Here is a 19,157-nt window from a genome sequence, read left to right on the forward strand (position 1 = left end):
TATCCTCTTCTGATTGAGTAGCCATTCTTTAACCGTTCTCAAGTAGCAACAGTAATTATGTATCTGGCCAAGGTATGTTTATAAATGGTGAGCTGCAGGATGTAGATGTTGGAGTAGAGGATCGCTTTTGTTGACCTCTGAACATGTAAATCATGTGAACTCTCCAAGAGTCTTTCATTTGCAGTTATAATATTCTGGTTGTAGGTTCATATGGTTCGTGTATTTGTGGTGTTAATTAAGTTAAAAATTTGTTTTTGATAGTGTCTCCAATCTGATGTGAACACAATTTCTTTGCTCTTGCACCATCAGAATCCTGTTTTGCCGCAAAGACCCATACTTGTGCTTCCTACTGCTCTCAATTTCCTACAGGATACAGAGGTTTGGAAATTAGCACAATGTTGCTTTACTCTATAACTTAATTTTCTGTTATACAGCACTGTTTTAGTCAGTGTTGTGAAAATCAAGTCCCAGGCCAAAGAAAAAGCCAGAGATAAAATAAATGAAGTGATAGTTTGACTTCCATCATGAATAATTTATTCCCCAGTTATATATATTTACTCCTTGGTCATTTATGACTTCTTCCAATGGGGAAGAGTGTAGATGATGAAATTGAGATATAATTTGCATTATGGATACTTCCATTCCACCACTCTTTCTCACGTCAATGTGACTTTTCACTTACAGAGTGATATATTGGATTATAATAGTTGTACTAGGTTTGAAGAAGGAAAAGATAACATTTTCCCAGCAATTTTCCAACAACCTCAATTTTTTAGTTAAAGCACATTGCTTTCACCATTCAACCAACTTATTTTTCTTGATGCAGTTTTGTTGTGCTTCCTCAAGCCTTGAAGGATATAATTAGGCATAAGCTAATATGAACTGTACTAAACAAACTGAACAGATTGGTCTTGATTTATTGGTTTCATTCACAAAGGTAATAATTGGTGAGGAAAGGTAAATAAGGAATTTATTCACCTCTATTTATGATCTTCATACAACAAATCGTTAAGATCTGTCTGTCTTTGAGTTCAATAGATTTACAGTGGACAACTAAAAACAACAGCAAATTGTTATCTGCCTCCCCCCTCCCCCCACCCACTCAAAATATTTAATTTGTTAGAGTGAGTTGTTAGTACAACACCAGAGGTCATGGAACCTGTATTGTCAGGCTGCCTGAACCTTGAATCTGCAAGTTTTAGTGCTTTAAAAAAAATTATAGCAAGGTAGAAGCCAATTCCAACCATTTAAACCTGCACCACCCAAATTAACCTACAATCCCATACATTTTGGAGGGTGGGAGAAGACTGGAGCACCCAAGGAAAATCCATGCAGACATGGGTGAGAAAGTAAAATTCCTTACAGACAGAGCCGGATTCAAACCTAGGCGATTGGGACTGTAATAGCGTAGTGATTCAGCATCCTGGCTAATTCCACAAATGTCAATATCATCCTTCTAACTGCCTTGTGTGGATCCCAATTAAGGATATTAACGCTGAGGAAAGAACCAGACTTTCTTAAGCACTAAAAAAGTATAGTTTGACTTTATAAAAACAAAAGGATATTTTATAGGGCTGCTAAGGAATGAAGGGAGGGAAATACTCAATGATGCTGGTAATGTGGAATTAAATAGGCCACAGACTCATTGTAGGAAGTCAGTGATTGAAATAAATAGGTTTTGAAGGTATTCAGCAAGGCAAGAGTGATTAAGTGACAGTCCTGTTTGCAGGTGAAGCAAAATTTCTGTCTACTATAAATCCTTATGATACAAGTTGCATTTGAAGTTGTGGCTGTCCAAATTCCACAATTCACAACAAGGGAATGAAATTGAGTGTTTTCTACTGTTTTTTTGTACTAAATGTTAGTGATTGTATACCAAAGGATTCTTTTGTGATTCCTCCATACTTGTTCGTGGCTTCAGTCTCACACATTGAAGGCTTAATCGTGGTGGTCTTGGAAATTAATGGCAGGAAGATATTAATTTGTCTTACCCTGATGTTACTAAAATGAACACAGAGATTCCTATCTAGAAGTGAAGTGAAGGACTCCACTTAGGTCAATTTTTTTGAATATTTTATTTAAGTTTTAAGAAAATACAGAATATAGAACTCAATTAATATAGCAATAATACATTGAATATAAAATCATAGAAAAACATTCATAAGTTCTAAAAAAAAGTAAGGAGAGTCCCTCTTCTCCCAATGTCCCCTCCCCAGATTCAAAAGGAAAGGGGAGAGACAGCAGGGAATAGTGGGAGATAAAAAGAAAAAAAATAGAAAAGAAAAAGCAACAGGAGGAAGGTTCGACATCTCAGAGTCACATCATTTTACAAGTATTACATTTCTAATAAGGAGTACACTAAATGACAAATATCAAAATAAATTATACAATCTGGGCATTTAAATAATTAAATAAGGTTCCCAAATTTTGATGAACATACTATATCTATTCCTAAGACTATAAGTAATCTTCTCAAGGAGGATACAGCTTTGCACTTCCATGTTCCAATGAACAATCTGAAGTAGGGAATCAGGTTTCCATGTTACCGCTTTACATTTCCTGAGTATTGACAACACAATTTTAATAAACTTAGATTTACTTGTGGAGAAGTTAACATTTATAGCTGGCAAATTACCCAGTAGAAATTATTCCGGGTATAGAGGGAAGGTCACCCCAACAATTTTTTGTCAACACTTCCCCCAATTCTATCCCAAAGGGTCTTAATTTTGTGCATAACCAGGTGGAATGTATAAAAGGTACTCACATCTATACCACAACTAAAACACCTCTATGAAAATTCTGATTTATTTTTTTCTATCTTTTGAGGTGTGAGATATAATTGGTGCAGAAAATTATAAAGAATCAGTTTTTATCTAGAATTAATTAAGATGGTCATGCTATCTATACATAGATCTGACTAGCATTGTAGATCAATTACAATGCCCAAATCAGATTCACATCTCTCCCTCAATCTCTGTAGTCCAAATTTAGGGCTTTGATATTGGATCAGGGCATATATTAGAGATAAATTTAGTTGCATTCCCCTTTCGAATTAGAATTCCCATGTCTGAGCACATTGGTAGGACCATTAATGGTCCCCACATTTCCCTCAAAAAAGATTGCAATTGAAGATAACAGAAGAATGTTTCATTAGGTAAATTATATTTATTTTTAAGTCCCTCAAAAGATATAAATTGCAATCTGTTGATCATAACAATCTTCAATGCACCTGACACCATGTTGGTACCAGGTAGCCAAAGTCATGGATGTTAAACTGTTTTGAGATATAAGTGTCTTTGAGGATACTCCCTATTTGAATCCCACAAATTGTTTAATTTTATCTCAGATATAAATATGTTTTAATAAAGGGTTATTTGTTTTCCTTTTAGTTAATTTAAAATTCCATTTATAAATAAATTCTTCTGCCATCTCCTCTCTTACCATGTGCAAGCCAATTATTGCCCAGGGTGGAATTGCCTCATTTACAAAAAGCAGCAATAAAATAAATTTGTGCAGCTAAATAATATTTTTCAACATCCAGTAATTTTAACCATCCTAATTTATAATTCAAGGCCAATTTATCCATAGAAATTCTAGAAAATTTACCTGACCAAAGGAATAAATAAATATGTCCATTAAAAATTTTTAAAAATATTATTAGTTAGTGGGATAGGTAAGGATTGAAAAGAGTATTGAAATCTTGGCATTATCTTCATTTTTACACAATTTACTCTGCCCAATGCTGTGATGGGAAGTTTTACCCACCTATTTAGGTCCTCCTCAATTTTCCACAGCAAGGGGAGATAATTAAGCTTACATAGCTCATTCAAATTACTATTAAATTTAATCCCCAAATACTTCATATCAGATTTGGCCTGATTAAACTGACTGCCATATTGATATTGGGGACAGTCTCCTTTGCCAAAAGATAAAATCTCACTCTTGTCCCAGTATATCTGAAGACTTTCCCATAATTATCCAGCATGGTCTTAAGTCTAACCAGAGATTTGGCTGGGTCAGTCAAATATATTAATATATCATCAGCTTCAGCCAATGGCTTTATTGCCATAACAATTAGAGATGGAGATAGTGGGAAACTTTGTATAATGAAAAGACTGACAAAATCTGTCCATTAGTAATTATTTTACTTTTGACTGATGGTAAAGTCCTCTTAATTAATAAATATTTGGCTTAAACCTAATTTCTCCCTTGATTTAAATTTTTAAAAATCCCATTCAATCCTATCAAAAGCCTTTTCAGCATCCAAAGCCACTGTTATGCTCAGGACCACCTTTGTCTTGGCTCAATGTAATATCCAATATTATCTGATGATTGTCTATTTTTAATAAATCCTGATTGATCAGATTCAACCAATTTTGGCAAATATTGAACCAATCTGTTAGTGAATGCTTTTGTTATTTATAGTTCACATTTAAAAGCAATATCAATCCATAAGATACTGATTTTAATGGATTTTTATCTTTTTAAAAAATCAATGTAATAATTGCTGTTGAAAAAGATTCTGAGAAAGTATGGGTCTCCTCAGCCTGAGTCAATACCCTCCTAAAAAGGGGTATTAATTTACCATTAAATACTTTATAAAGTTCAGGGAGAAATCCATCATCTCCTGGTAATTTATTATCCAGTTGGACCAATTACTGGAGTAATAAATGCCACCCATTTTAACAAACACTGAAACCAGATAAGGGAATAGTGATTTTGAAAACTTGATGAGACCCATTATTCTTTGCAATGTTCACCAACGTGAGATCGCAACCGCGCATGTGCAGCCATTACATCAATTGACTTGCAAAGAGCAGCATGCATTTTTGGGTATGGGAGTAAAAAAACACTGAATCAGGAGGAATTGTAATAGAGCAACCCCAAAAAAGCATAAAAATAGTGGGTCTCTATGAGCAGAGCCCTGAGGGAGATTGCAGGAGAGTGAGCCACAAAAATGAAATCAAACCCCCGAACAAGCCCTCCAGAGAAGGAGGTGAGTGGTAAAAATTCTGGGACTGTCAGTGGAAGGTTCCCAGGTCCTGATGAGGGGAGGCCCAGATGTAGCACTCCAGAGGCGGAGGAGTACTGGAAAAAGACTAGGACAATTTGTGGGTGGTTCCCAGGTCCCGATGAGGGGCTGGGGCAGAGGCAGGGTGGCAAGAACCCGAGGAGGAAAGCCTCGACGAAGAACCCCCATAGCACTTTGTTAGTGCCAAAAATCCAGGGGGCCTTCTGGGGTGCCATATCACAGCTGAGGAGCAGCAAGGTCGATCTACCTCCATGGGGGTGTGATCAGGTGGCAGTGGCCTACCTTCATTGAATGTGGGGCCCAAGGCTGGCTGCACTGAGCTAGCTTTGTTGAAGTTAGGGTCTGAAAATGATAGCAGCGATGCTGATCTACCTCTGCTGGGGTGGGATCAGGTAACAGAGATCTACCTTCACTGAAGGTGGGGTCCAAGTCTGGCTTCACCCACCTGTGGAAGCCGGGGCCTCAAAAAATTAGTAGTGATACTGTTATGCTGGTACATGAGGTAATCTGCATGAGACGATTGGACCTCACTATATCGAGTGGCAGCGAAGGGGAGTACCCCACACAAGAGCAGGTAGGACCTGAGCCAAACTTAACACATCATGTAGTGAAGCTACCAACTCGATGGGTGAGAATAACCACCAGAAAAAGCCCAAAGAATGGCATGGTCTCTGCTTGATGGGCACCTACTCAATCAGGTCCCAAGAGTAAGGCCTACCAGAGAGCAGAGGCCTCGACCAGCGACAAAATTGTAAGTCGTCTGGACAAATTGGAGGAACTGGTGATGGCCATGGAGAGCAGGTTTCCTACACCATCAGAGCGGGGGGAGAAAATTAATGATTATACATGGGAAGATGATGAAAGGCCAGTAATGGAGGCTGAGTCACCCAAATCCCCATACACTGCTCAGGCCAGTCAGGAGGAGAATATACTGGCTATTGCCATGAAGTTTGCAGAACCGAAGAGTATCAGCCAGCCACTAGAGGATGATATTGCGGGGTCAATAACTTATATGGTGTCAAATACTTTTCAGGAGATGGTACTAGAAGGATCCATCAGGAAGTATCCCTGCCCTGTCACTGCCCTCTGTTGGAGGTGCCTGAGATAAACCCCGTGACATGGGGCAATTTGAAGGTCCCCATAAGGGCAAAAAACATGAAATTGCAAAGAGTACAGGGGTCACCGGTTAAAGGTATCACTGTATTCGCACAAATGCTCTCAAATGATTTGTTGCAGACCCAACAAGACACTCTAGGGCTGTTAACCCATGCAAACTATGAACTGAATGCCTTCGGGAAGGAACTAATCAAACCCAACCTAAATGCAAATTATGCTCATTTGTGCAGACCATCTAACCTTGTAACAAAATTTCTATTTGGTGACAATCTCAGCAAACAGATGAAAGATTTGAATGAGCAGCAGAAGGCAGCGGCTGGTGTGGTCAGAGGTTCGAGAGCGCAGGCAAGAGAATCCGTTATGCTTCACCCCTATCCCAGGTATGCAGGGGAATTTAAGTGGCTTATCCGAGGCGGTTTCCTGCTCCAAGCATCAACACCCAGGTCTTTTTTAGGGCAACGCCCTCTGTGGAGTCAGCGGCAGCAGAATTTTCCTGCTTAAAGTGCTTTGTAGAGGTGGGCCCAAAATGCACCAGCCCACATACTAGGCAGGTCAAGGAAGTGAACACAATATAATTACAATTTAGTACACTTGATAATTACAAGGCTTTAATGGTTGGTGATCGATTAACGCTATTCTATGATAGATGGTGTAATATTACTATTGATGCTTCTATTTGGCAAATGGTAAAGGGGTATAAAATCAAATATGACCCACAGTAATGCCCTCTGAAAAGTCCATATACATATGTATGCAGACCACAACTGATGGAGGCTGTACATGCTGAGATCACGGCGTTAAAAAGGAAAAACGTTATTGAACATTGTAGCATTAAAAACATGAGTTTGTATTAATGTGCAACCCAAAAGAAGTGGTGGCACTGGAGTGATACTGGATCTATCGGATCTTAACGAATATGTCTTGTAGAGACATTTTAAAATGGGTAACATATATTCTATGTTGCCTATATTACGTAAGGTCTATTATCTGGCCTTGATAGATTTGAAAGACGCATAATATTCGGTTGCGATCTGCCCAAAGTACAGGAAGGCTTTGATGAATAGGCTGAGCTCGGGGCCCAGGGCGTTTACCAAATTACTGAAGCTAGTGTTTGCCAAGCTCAGGAAAGAGGGGCACATGGTAATGGATTACCTAGATGATACTCTTATTATGGGCAGATCATTTGAGGAAGCTAAAAGGGCAGATCATTTGAGAAAGCTAAGAGGGCAGATGCAGACACTTCGAGATTATTAAGCCATGTGGGGTTTCTCATACATCCTGAGAAATCAGTGCTTGTGCATAACAAGAGGTTAATATTCCTCAGCTTCATTATTGATACCAAAGACATGAAAATTACCCTGCCAGAGGATAAAGTGGGAAAGATCATGACCGCCTGCAGAGAGTTCATGACAGAGTGTCGTCCCTCCATAAGAAAGGTGGCCAGGTTGATTGGAAACTGGTGGTGGCTTTCCCAGCGGTACAACATGGCCCACTAAATTATAGATTCCTGAAAAGTGACAAGATATCTGCTCTTAAGGCAGCCAAGGGACACTTTGACAAGCCTATGAGGCTAACAAGTGAAGCCAGATCCAACCTGGCATGATGGATCGACTCTATCTTACACGAGAATCGAACTTAGAAAAGTCAAAGATTGGGGAGCCTCAAATCTACTGGAGACAGATGGAATGACATGGAGCTCAGGGAGACCTCTAAATCAGGCATCAATTATTTGGAAATGTGAGGGGGTTTCTAGCACTAAAGTTTTCTGTGCAAATAAGCTGACATTCATGTACTGCTGAGGTTAGGTACAGGTGGACCTGATGTCCAGGAAATTCAATTATAGCATGGAATGGACTCTGGGTAAGAAATATTTTAAACTGCTACAGACACCTTTGGCATGCCAGAGATTGATTAGTTTGCATCCACGCTTAATGCCCAGGTTCCGAGGTTCATGTCCTGGCTGCTGGATCCCCAAGTGGAGGGCAATGACAGCTTTATCCTAGACTGGTCAAAATTTAACTTTTATGTGTTTCCCCCATTTGCCTTAGTGGCGAAGTGCCTGAATAAGATACAGGAAGACGGTGCCTCAGTATTGCTGGTAGTGCCTAATTGGCCTTCCCAATGTTGGTTCCCCATACTCCTTAGGCTTATGGTGGGAACTCCGTTGATATTCACAAAAAAAAGAGATCTGCTAATCCAACTGGTGTCAAAGATATCTCATCCATTGTCCCACTTAAGTCTGTTTGATTGCAGGATCAAAGAGCGTGGATCTGCAGCCTAGAACTCTGGATATCCTGCAAGCATCTTGGAGAAAGTCGACGCAGAAACAGTATGCCTCCTATGTGGGGAAATGGAAAATGTACTGTGCACAAATCGGACGGAATGAACAGTCAGCCTCTATCGGAGGCATACTGAGTTTTCTAATCGATATGTTCTATGTGCAGGGGGCCAGCTACAGCATGGTGAATACAAGCGTGGTGCGTTGGCTGCTTTCTTAATGTTCCAGGAGTCTGAGCATAAGATGATGAACCACCCCATGATCAAAAGATTTATGAAAGGACTGTTCCACTTACGTTCTATGGTACCCTGATATAAGGAAAGTTGGGACATAAATATTGTTTTGGATTATTTAAGGCTACTGTCACTATCTTCCAGTTTGGATTTATATAGCCTGTCCCATAAGCTGATAATGCTGGTGGCCTTGAGATTGGCCCAGAGGGTACAAATTTGTCTCACATTCATATGAACTATATTTGTTGGGAGGAGGACTATGTAAGCATTAAAGTTACAGATATTTTGAAATATAACAGGCAAGGGAGAATTGGGACAGAATTTTCATTGAATGAAAAACGGAGAAGATTAAAAAAATTATCTTAATAAATCCAGTTTTGTCAAGTTTTACTATTTTTGGTACACAGTCAGCCAATCTGTTTGCTCATAGTTTTGCTATTATCTGATTCCACCTGCATTGAATTCGCCCATCGTTATTGAATGAAGATCTACCGGGACCAACACCTGAAGAGGGCGCACAAAATCAGTGAACCGGTGCGGACTCGAAAGGCCAACATGGCCTGTTTCCGCTCCGTAAATGGTTATATGGTTATATGGTTATATGTGTGCTGGATTGTTTAAAAAGATATGTTGTATGTACAAAACATATTAGACTAAATGAGAAATACCTCTTTACGTGCTATAAGAAACCGCATCAGTGGGCTACCCCCCCACCCCCCCCAGACATTAGCCAGATGGCTGCGGGAGGTCATGAGAGTGGCTGGAGTGGATATTTCTCAGTTTGGGTCCCATTCAACTAAAGTGGCAGTGACCTTAGCAGCCAAATAGGGCCGAGATCCCTATATGGGATATCCTTCGTCGGGGGATGGAGGAATGAGAGAACCTTTAATAGGTTCTACAATAAACCTTTAAATTCAGAGGGGCTGAGTTTTATGCCTTCTATCCTACACGCAGTGGATTGAACAAGATCATGGGAAGGGGGACCCATTGAACTGATTATGGTCCGTCGGACCACCTGAAGGGGATAAGCCACTGAGCTACAAACTCTCACGTTGGTGAACCAACATACATTGTGAAGAATAATGAGGTGTTAATGAGGAGTCAAACTATGTGAAGTTTGATGATTATTATTTGAGCAATGGGAGTTGATGAGTCAATGTGCCATCTCTCCCTCCCCTCCTTTTACTTGTTTATGGATAAAGATGTTTTGGTTGCAATAAATATGTTCAGTTACAGGTTTATTTTATGGTTGGTTCATTTAATTTCACTCATTTAAGTTCAGTGGCTTCTCCCCTCTGGACTTTAAAGAAATGGTTGCGCATGCGCGGATGGGATCTCACGTTGACTCACCAACTCCCATTGCTCAAATAATAATCATCAAACTTCGCACAGGTAAATGCTCGTTTAATGTTCCATTATAATGATCTGCATCAAACCTTAAAAGTGATATTGCACTGTTTTTGAACAACTCTGTAAATCTTCCAACCTAAACTAATATTAGTAAGTTCATTACAATTTCTGCTATCAGACAGCTCCAGATCATTCCTGCTTCATATTATCACACCATTGTATCTTTTGCTTCATCAGTATCTGGAAAATATCCTTTACTCACCTAGCCTTACCTGAATTCAGGAAGCCTTCAGGATTCATGATTCCTTTATTGTTATGTAATATTTCATGAAATTGCCTTCTACCTGCAATAAGGCAGATAAAATGCCACCATTATTGTTGCCCGGTGCACCTTAGAGTGAGAGAAAATGAGCAAAAGAGAGTCCCTTCATAATTATTGAGTGTCTGTGGATTCGCCTCCAGTGCTCCCATAGATTCTGCACATGCACAGACTCCTGTTTGATTCATCAGCCACCCTAGCTCCAGATCCAAACCGAACCTGAGGCCCTTTGGAAGCCCTTCTTGCCCTCAGAACCCTCTCGAATCACAGCTATGATACCTGGTTCCCAAGAACCAGTCTCCCACCCCACACCCCAAAGATGATGTGCGTCCCTCAGCTGTTAGGTCCCTCACTGGTCCACTGCCATGGCACTTTCCCTATAAGATGTCTTCTTTGCTTCTCTTTCTCAACTGCAGGTGTTCTTCCCATTTCTGGTGCCCTTCTCCGGTCCGCTGCTCCTCACAGTCTGCAACCGCTCATGCCTCTTCTCAGCACAGGTGTGGCCATCTTGGGCACAGGACTCAGGTGTTGCAGGATTTCACTTACATACTCCATTGGCTCTTTTATCAGGCCATTTAAATTGTGCACAGAACCATCGGCTTTAGAACTGAGCGGTTGAATCTTTCACAGCAGCACTCCAAGATCTGCACCAGATATAACAAATGCCTGGAAAGAACAGGAGAGCAGAAAATTGTTTTGCTTGGGAAATTCAGTATGCTAACTATTGGAATCTGTACTAGGAAGCTGACGTTAACTTATTCAGGAAGTGAATAAAACTGAATAGTGATGCATACAAAGGAGATCCTGAAATGGATGAAATGCCTTGTTTCCCTGACGATGATCTGTTGGCATCATGAATGATGTAAACATGTGTTATCGCAATTTGAAAAATTCCATTCATACGTGTGAACTGTCTTGAAATTTATAGCTATGGTCAGACTTAATTCAACAAATAATATGAACTATTGGTTGCATTAACTCACGCCGCAAGCATCCTTAGTGTAGTGAGTCAACAAAGCGAAAGTTTCTTCAACCTCTTAATATTTTGAGGTTCCAGAGGCTTAATGTGGAAGTACTGTAATAAGATATTTGTCTTACCCTCTTTTGATACTATCTCCCTTACCCTAACCCAACTGTGGAATCCAAAGAAGGCCTTTGGAAGTATTTAAGAAAGGGAGAGTCTTAGACTCCGAAAAGAAGAGAACTAATTTATTAAATGGGCTTATTTATTGAGCCAGCCTTATGTGATGGAGCTTTTCAAACTCCTGAAGAAAACCTTCTCCCATGAGCATGTGCAGCAAAAAAAAACATAGAGCTACTATAAAGAAAAATGGTTAATTTGATGAACCAAGGATTTTAGTTCAGAATGACTGGGTAAATTAAGATGCATAATGTAGTGAAGAATAAATAGACAAGGCTATTGAGCCACGAAATATTGAAAAGAATGTTACAACTGTGAAGAGGAAACTGTAGTTGAGTAAAAGGGAATTAGAAGGTACTGAATTAAAAGTTGAATAACATGTTTCATAACCCATTAGTGTCCCGGGACATTCTAAAAAGCTTTACTGCCAAGGAACTAGTTTGGAAGTGTTGTTACTATTGTAATATTGCGTATAAGGCAGGTAGATGGTCGACAGCAACATCCCACAAACAGCTAAATATAATAATAAGATCTCTCCTTTCTTAACTACTGGCCTGAATTGTAGAGAGTTAAATGTTCTTAACTAATTGAATCCTTCCTATTCAATCACTTAAAATTGTTATCAGCTAAAGATGGATTGTTTGAGGCATTTTCTCTTTTTTTATTTTAGAGGTCTAAAAAAGACTACATTTCATTTTGCTGTGACAATGTAAGCTTGCTCTGCTTCCACACTATCTGGTGTGGGAGAAATAAACTCAATAAATACTTTAAAAATTGAAAAACAAGCTTTATTTGTCATTAATTAGTGATAAACAACAGTCTGATGACACATCTAGGCTCTTTAATGTGGTGGTACACCACCAGTCTACTGCAGGGGGAAACCTCTGTACCTGCAGAAGTGTAAGGGGACAGGACAACATCTGGCCGGCTGCAAATCAGTTGGCCTGAATGGATCAAGCCTCACCCAGTCAGGTGTCAATCACCCTCTGGGCTATAAGCCTGTGCTGGCCCACACTGAGTTGCTGCAGCCACAGCCAGCCTGGCCCTGTGGATTAAAGCCTGTTGTTCAGTCTTTACCTTGTGTGTGTCTGATTCTGTCTAACGGTGCACCACAATTTAATCCACAAAATTTTCCCATGGCTGCCATGGAAAACCTCCTGTGCGCAGGGAGCCTCGAGGTCGACCCACGCCACCCAGAAACCCAGACACGCTTCGAGATCTGGCAGCACATGGTCGAGGCAATCATCGAGGCACATGAGGGCGACATCCTGGTCTCTGATTGGAAGAGGTTGGTCCTACTCTGGTCAAAGCTGGGTCCACGAGCCTTTAAGGTAATCAAAGGTTGCTCCACGTACAAGAGCGTAATGGACACTCTTGAGAACTTGTACAAGCCCCCCATGAATGCAATCTGTGCAAGGTATCTCCTCAACACCCGAGCCCAGCAACCCGGGGAGACGGTTAAGTCTTACCTGGGACACTTGCGAGAGTTGGCCTGACTGTATATGGCTGAACCTGGGGTAGGTGTAGAGGAGGTCATGAGGCTGATCCGGGACGCCTTCGACCGAGGGCTGCGCTCAAGGGCCATCCGGCAGAAGCTGCTGGAGGACAACATCTATGCCCTAACCCGGACTGTGGAAGTGGTCCAATCCCTGGAAGCAGCAGCCCGGCACATCGAAGCCTTCAATTCCGGGTTCCTCCAGGCTCATTCATGGCCCTCTTACACTGTAGCTGCAGCCCTCGGGCAAGCTGGGGAGGAGAACGTTGCTGCGGCAGGTACCCGGCGGCCATGTAAGTACTGTGGTCCTGGTATGGGTCAGATCAACAATCACGCTAAAGCAGCCCAGCGAGGAACTTGTATTGTTTCCGATGTGGCAAGAAAGGCCATTTTTCAAAAGTGTCCCTCTCTAAACCTGCCGGCAGCTCAGCGGCCCTCTATGACCTCTCTACCTCCCCCACGGACCCCCCAACATTTGCGTGCCGGACGCGCCATTGTCCCCACAACGACTTCCGACTTCCCTGACTTCGACCGCGCCACATCTGGCCCCACCAGCAACAGTCACAGCATGTACCCTGAGCATCTACACCAGCCCTTAACCTCACTGCTCGCTGAGAACTACAGCGATGTCACTTCCAGCTCACGGTGTGACGACACTTCCAGCAGACGTAATGACGTTTCTGCCACCGGCCGTGATGACTTCACTTCCCCTGGTGCAGCGGACATGGCTGCGGAAGGAGGCCAGCTACGCAACGGCTCCCCATGTGCCACCGCCATCTTGGGCCAGGCAGCGCCCGACACGGAGGGACCCCAACAACGTTGAGAACAATGTGGTCAACACGGGTGATGACCAGGCCACCCTATAGACACTCCCCATCCCTCCGGAAAGCGACGACTCTGACTCCGAGATGGTCCTGCCCACCACCAGGCTGACCAGGGACATTCCCCACGATATCGGACGCTCGATGATGGATGTGCGAGTCAATGGGCAGGTAACAAAGTGCCTGTTGGACATTGGCAGCACCGAGAGTTTTGTTCACCCAAGTGTGGCCCACTCCCTAAGGTTAAAGGTTCACCGCACCACCTGCTCGATCACCCTTGCCACCAAGGATAAGACTGTTGGTACCCTTGGGCACTGCTCGGTCGATATAACAGTGGGAGGGGAGATTTACACAGGATTCAGGCTCTTGGTCATGCCCAAGCACTGCGCACCACTCCTCCTGGGCCTGGATTTCCAGTGTCACCCTTGCCTTCGGGGGGCCCCAACCTCCACTCACATTGCACAACACGCCAACCTACCAGCCCTGGCCAATCTGTGGCCACTTCACACTGCGCATCACCCCACCAGCGCTATTAGCACATCTTGCGCTAGGCAGCAAGTGGATCGCCACCAGAAGTAGGCGCTATTGCGCTGCAGACAGGGACTTCATCAAGGCGGAGGTGCGGCGACTCCTGGCTGAAGGCATTATAGAGCCCAGTAACAGCCCTTGGAGAGCCCAAGTGCTGGTGGTCAAAGGGGAATGAGCCGAGAATGGTCGTGGATTACAGCCAGACCATTAATCGGTACACCCAGCTGGATGCCTACCCCCTGCCGAGGATCGCTGACATGGTCAATGAGATAGCCCACTACCGGGTTTTCTCCATGATTGACCTGAAGTCGGCGTATCACCAAATCCCTATCCTCCCGAAGGACAAGCCCTACACCGCCTTTGAGGTGGACGGGTGCCTTTACCAGTTCCACCTGGTTTCTTTTGGGGTCACGAACAGGGTCTCCATCTTCCAGCGGGAGATGGATTGCATTGTAGACTGGCATAAGCTGAAGGCGATATTCCATATCTGGATAATGTCACGATCTGCGACCGTGACCAGCAGGACCACGATGCTAACCTGGAAAATTTCCTCCAAACGGCCATGGAGCTGAACCTCACTTACAACAAGGAGAAGAGTGTGTTCAGCACCACCCACCTCGCCATCCTGGGGTACATCTTGGCCCATGGAGTCGTTGGCACAGATCCAGAAAGGATGAGCCCATTAATGGAGTTACCTTTCCCCACCATGCTAAAGGCCCTCCACAGGTGCCTGGGCCTTTTCTCTTATTACTTGCAGTGTGTCCCTCACTTCTCGGACAAGTTCCGCCCACTGGCCCCAGCCACAACTTTTCCCCTCCCACCTGAGGCAGCCTTCACCCACATCAGGCAAGACATCATGGATGCCACAATGCAGGCTGTGGATGAAGGCTTCCCCTTCCAGGTGGAGAGTAATGCCTCCAAGGTGGCCCTTGCTGCTACCCTCAACCAAGGCGGGGGGGGGGGGGGGGCGGCCTGTCGCCTTCTTCTCCCGGACCCTCCACGGCTCTGAGCTAGGGCACTCCACCATTAAAATGGAGGCCCAGGCGATTGTGGAAGCAGCCCGCCACTGGCGCCACTACCTGGCCAGCAGGAGATTCACGCGCGTTATGGACCAGCGGGCCATGGCGTTCATGTTTAACAATTCCCACAAGAGCAAGATAAAGAATGACAACATCCTGCGCTGGAGAGTTGAGCTGGCAACCTACAGCTACGACATCCAATACCACCTCGGGAAGTTTAACGACTCCCCTGATGCCCTCTATCGCACCTGCGCATCTATGCATGACGACAGGTTGCAGGCATTGCATGAGTCCCTCTGCCATCCGGGCGTCACCCAGTTGTACCATTTCGTTAAATCCCGAAATCTGCTGTACACCATCAGGAACCTTAACGTCATGACCGAGGCCTGTAGGGTCTGTGCGGAGTGTAAACCCCTCTTCTTCCACTCCCCCCAGGCCCACGTTGTAAAGGCTACTTGGCCTTTTGAGTGTCTCGGCATGGACTTTAAAGGACCCCTGCCTTCCATGAACTGAAATATCTACTTCCTCACAGTAGTGGACGAGTACTCGCGCTTCCCTTTCGCCATCCCTTATCCGGACACCTCCACAGCCACCGTCATCACAGCATTGGGGAAGATTTTCACCATGTTTGGCTACCCCGCCTTCATCCACAGAGACCGGGGGTCTAGTTTCATGAGCAACAAGCTGTGCGGCAAGGGCCATCGCGACCAATCGCATGACAAGCTATAATCCAAGAGGCAACGGACAAGTGGAACGTGAGAATGGGGTGATCTGGAAGGCAGTCCTTCTGGCTCTCAGGTCAAAAGGGTGGGCCGTTGAGTACTGGCAGGATGTCCTGCCCGAGGCACTCCATGCCATTTGGTCACTGCTGTGCACGGCTACCAACGAGACCCTTCACGAATGCCTGTTCTTATTCCCCAGGAGGTTGGCGACTGGAATGTCACTCCTAGCATGGCTCACGTCCCCGGGACCGGTGCTTCTGTGTAAGCATGTATGGACACACAAGGCCGAAGCCCTGGTGGAGCAGGTTTTCCTCCTTCATGCAAACCATAACTATGCTTACGTTAGGTTTGGCAGTGGCAGGGTGGATACCGTCTCAACCAGGGACCTGGCACCAGCAGGAGCACCCACCACACCACGCCACCCTCCAACCCAGGATGATGCTGACCTTGCATACATCCCTGTCCCCAGGCAGCTATGGGGCACGCAGAGCCTCCTTGACCACCAGGGACCCACTTCAGCCTTAGGAGATGAACCTGGAACCCACCCATCCAATACGACCTGCATACTTGAACCCCGGCCCCCCAGGCCATCCCTCCATGAGGCACCACACCAGCCACACACACCCCTGCCGCTAACACCCCCCACTTCCCCTCTGACCAGTGACCAGGAGCCAGTCCTATGACGGTCACAGATCCCTGGCAGCCGTCGGATCCTCTCAACCTGTAAATATTGTATGTACATAGTTGGTGTGATTCCTTGTTACTGCCCCCCCCCCACCCACCCACTGGGACAATTTTAAAGATGGGGGTGAATGTGTTGGTACACTACCAGCCTACTGCAGGGGGCAACCTCTGTACTTGCAGAAGATTAAGGGGACAGGACAACACCTGGCTGGCTGCCAATCAGTCGGCCTGAATGGATCAAGCCCCACCCAGTCGGGTGTCAATCACCCTCCGGGATATAAGCTTGTGCCGGCCTCCCGAGGCCTCACACTGAGTTGCTGCAGCTATAGCCAGCCTAGCTCTGTGGAGGTTTTTGTGGATTGAAGCCTGTTCAATCTTTACCATGTGTGTGTCTGATTCTGTCTACCAGCGCACCACAGTAAGCTTGGTCTGCTTCCACACTATCTGGTGTGGGAGAAATACTTTAAAAATTGAAAATCAAGTGTTTTTTGTGTCATTAATTACTGATAAACAACAAAGTGTAATGACACATCTAGGCTCTTTTAACCTACATGGCTTTTCACAATGACCATTCTTTGATTATTAAGGTGAAATGTTATCACAGTACAAACTATTTCTTCACAGTAACTATTAGGTGAACAGCAGGAAACTGAGATGCTCCAGATAGCCTGTTTCCGAGCAATCCAGGCCATGTTCAGTGTTACATACACATTACTTACATTAATTATAGGTTGCTTGATGCCTGCTTCTTTTTATATCACAGGTCACCAATCTCTCCGTGACAGCAATCTTTAAAATTCTTCCTTTTGACACAGTTCACAGTAATGCTGCCTGTCTGGTGTTCTTCACACAGTTTGACAGTTTAAAAGGGCTGCAGAGTTTACCATTATGACCAGCTGTCTGACCTGGATTAGCCATCTTCCCTTTCCAAACTAAAGAACTTGTATATTTCTGTACCAGTTTAGTTTTTCATTGTAAATATTTAAGACTGGAAGAATGATTAATTAGAAAGCTTCAAAGAAATGGCAGAACATTTATTGACAGGCAACAGAAATCTGCAAGAGTCCCAGTCTTATCTTGACTCCCCCCGGTCCAATTATTTCCAACCTATATTCATGATACCTCGCATGCCCTCCATGGCTTCAACAGCTTCCAGTTCTCTGGACTCGACTGCCTCATTTTCACGATGGACATCCAATTACTAGACACCTCTATTTCCTGTAGTGGAGGCTTCAAAGCCTTTTGTTTCTTTTGATCCCACCACCAGACAAAAATCATACCCTTCCCTCCCCTTTCCACTTTCTGCAGGGACTGCTCCCTCATCAACTCATCCCTTCCCACTTTTCACCCCTCATTACCTGCCCCTGTAACTGCAAGAAATGCTATACTAGCACCTTCTCCCTCAGCCCCATTCGGGGGCATAAACAGTCCTTCCAAGTGAAGCAGCACTTCACTTGTGAATCTGAAGGAGAAGTGCATCTCCTCTACATTGGAGATACAGGGCTCAGCCTAAGGGATCATTTTGCTGAGCACCTCTGCTCCATCCACTGCAATAACAGGGTCCTTCCAGTGACCAACCATTTTAATTCCACAAACCATTCCAACAAAGACATGTCTATCCATGGTCTCATATACTGCCAAACCGAGGCTACACTCAAATTGGAAGAACAAAACCTAATGTTACATAATCAATCAGCTGTCATTAACATTGACTTCTCCAGTTTGCTATAAGCCCTTCCTCAAGTTTCTCTCTTTACCTATCCATCTGTGTCCTTTCCTCCAGCTCCCCCACCCCCCCTGCTTTTGCTCATACCTTGAAGAATTGTTAAGGCCCTAAACCTTGGTTACCCTTTACTTTCTATACCCATTGAGTTTCTCCAGCACTTTGGTATATTACTGAATGTCAAAAGTTGTATTGTATTCATTTCTTTGAAGGGCATCGTCTAATCCAAGAGAATGAAAAAAGCCCAGAAGTGCAGATCCCATTTTCTATCCAATTACTACATATTGAAATGATGAGAATTTTCATCAGGGTTTATGGTTGTAAACAATTATTGCTTGGTGTTAGCTGAGTTCATAAGGGCATACCTGTGGTGTATTATTAGCCAGAATCAGATACACACAAGGTAAAGACTGTACAACAGGTTTTAATCCACAAAACTTCCACAGAGCCAGGCTGGCTGTGGCTGCAGCAACTCTGAGTGAGGCCTCGGGAGGCCGGCATGGGCTTATATCGCGGCGGGTGATTGACATCCGACCGGGTGGGGCTTGATCCATTCAGGCCAACTGATTGACAACTGGCCAGGTGTTGTCCTGTCCCCTTACACTCCTGCAGGTACAGAAGTTGCCCCCTCGGTGGTGTACCACTACAATATCCACTACTCTTTTGTATAATATTGCCAATTTGAAGGTCTGCATT

Source organism: Narcine bancroftii, chromosome 3 (assembly GCF_036971445.1).
Source record: "Narcine bancroftii isolate sNarBan1 chromosome 3, sNarBan1.hap1, whole genome shotgun sequence".
NCBI lineage: Eukaryota > Metazoa > Chordata > Chondrichthyes > Torpediniformes > Narcinidae > Narcine > Narcine bancroftii.